The sequence below is a fragment of the Hippocampus comes genome, unplaced genomic scaffold (assembly GCF_001891065.2).
Source record: "Hippocampus comes isolate QL1 unplaced genomic scaffold, H_comes_QL1_v1.1 scaffold97, whole genome shotgun sequence".
NCBI lineage: Eukaryota > Metazoa > Chordata > Actinopteri > Syngnathiformes > Syngnathidae > Hippocampus > Hippocampus comes.
This window is the reverse complement of record NW_017806172.1, coordinates 366,599-368,400: the sequence shown is the minus strand read 5'-3', so window position 1 is coordinate 368,400 and position 1,802 is coordinate 366,599. Positions and strand designations below refer to the sequence as shown.

At 49.4% G+C, this 1,802-nt stretch overlaps 1 long non-coding RNA gene across 1 annotated transcript in view; it reads left to right on the top strand.

Moving 5' to 3' along the window:
- The first annotated feature begins 1,174 nt into the window (after positions 1–1,174).
- LOC109531805 (uncharacterized) overlaps positions 1,175–1,802 on the top strand; it is a 2,716-nt gene continuing 2,088 nt past the window's right edge. The window contains exon 1 of the long non-coding RNA XR_002171249.1: positions 1,175–1,557. This is a non-coding gene — a long non-coding RNA (uncharacterized LOC109531805). The remainder of the gene's footprint in view (positions 1,558–1,802) is intronic.

The following is a 1,802-nucleotide window of genomic DNA, read 5'->3' as shown; positions in this document are numbered from 1 at the left end:
GACACGTGACGAGCCTCGGCTCAACGTGGACGCGGACGGGGCTCGGCCCACCGTAGACGCGGCTTGACGAGACGAAAACAGGGCAGCCGCATCACCAGCGCTGCCTGAAGGGGGAAAAGGGTGTCGGCCGCAGACGTGCTCCGCCAGGCACATGATGGAATTGGAACCAGTCCTTTGTACCTGCGGGGTCCAGTTGGTCTGGTGATTCTGTCACGTAGCGAGGTGGTGGACCCCAAAAAAGCAGGCAGGAGGGAGGAGCAGAGTGTACTTGAAAGATTGTATTAAAACTCAGAAAACCAAATCCAAAACAAACAAAAGTCCAAAGTATCAAACAAAACACATGACCGAAGATAAAACATAACAATGACCAAAACCTGACTGAAACAAACATGACAGTAGCACAAAGCAACAATGACACGACAATGATTGCTCGGGCTGGGAGTCCTCTTAAAGCCACTAATTATCTAATGACCAACAGGTGTGCAGCTGCAGGGGAGCCCTACAGTGCCACCTGTTGGTCCCAAATCGAATCATGACACAAAACATGGGAAATGGAAGGATTAAGTGTTGTAGGCAGTCCTGAACAGGTGTGTTTTTAAACGGGACTTGAAAGTGGAGAGAGGTGTACAGTTTTGGAGGTAAACTGTTCCAGAGCTTTGGAGCAGCGCGACTGAAGGCTCTGGCTCCCATGGTGCTCAGGCGGGCAGGGGGCGCTGACAGGCGGAGGGAGGACGAGGATCTGAGGGAGCGAGTGGGGGTATGCACCTGAAGGTCGGACAGGTAGGGAGGGGCCAGGTTTTCAGGGGGGCAAGAGAATTGAGAATATTTGTGAGGCAGGTGTTGTAGAGAGCAATGAGGTCATCTGGGTTTGAAAGAGTGTCTGGGGGCAGGGAACGGTCGATAATGGAGCAGAAGGTGTCAATGTTGATATTTTTGGTGTTACGAAAAGAAATGAGGCGGGGGGTTTTGATTGTAGAAAGGCGGAGTACGGTGTTAAAAGTGAGGAGGAAGTGGTCGGTTACAGGAAGAACATCAGCAGTGGGCTTGGAGGGGGTGAGACCAGAGCAGCAAACCAAATCCAATGTGTGGCCTTTGATGTGGGTGGGGAAGTCAATAAGACGATGTGTCCCAAGGCTCTCCAGACAGGATGCGAAGTCTGGTGAGTGGCAGGTCGAGGTTGTCCATGTGAATATTGAAATCTCCCAGCCAAATTAAATTTGGCGGGAGAGTGGATAAATGTGTGATTAGGCTGGAATATTCATTGATAAAATCACGATGTGGCTTCGGGGGGCAATAAACTGTCGCGATGATGGTTGGCGAGGGTCCAGGGAGCTTAAAAACCAGGCATTCAAAAGAGCTTGATGCAGGAACGGAGACAGGCAGGACTTTCCACTTCTCGCGGTGGATTACAGCGAGGCCTCCTCCACGGGAACGGCAGATGTAAACAAAGCCGGGAGGAGTTGAGTCATTCAGTGCAGCGAAGTCGTTCGTCTGTTGCCAGGTTTCTGTTAAAACGAGGAAGTCGAGTTTGCGGTCGGCGAGGACATCTTGGATGAGGTGTTGTTTTAAAACATTTCTGATACCTCGCCCTGGCTCAGTATCAAATTTAGAATAGGTTCGTTGGAGATAGGCACTCAGAAATGAAACACAAGAGACAAATCTGCTACTAACAAATTGCACGTTTATTAGCCCCACAGAATATGTCAAACAAACAAATATCAGAAACACAAGAGACAAATCTGCTACTAACAAATTGCACGTTTATTAGCCCCACAGAATATGTCAAACAAGCAAATATCAGT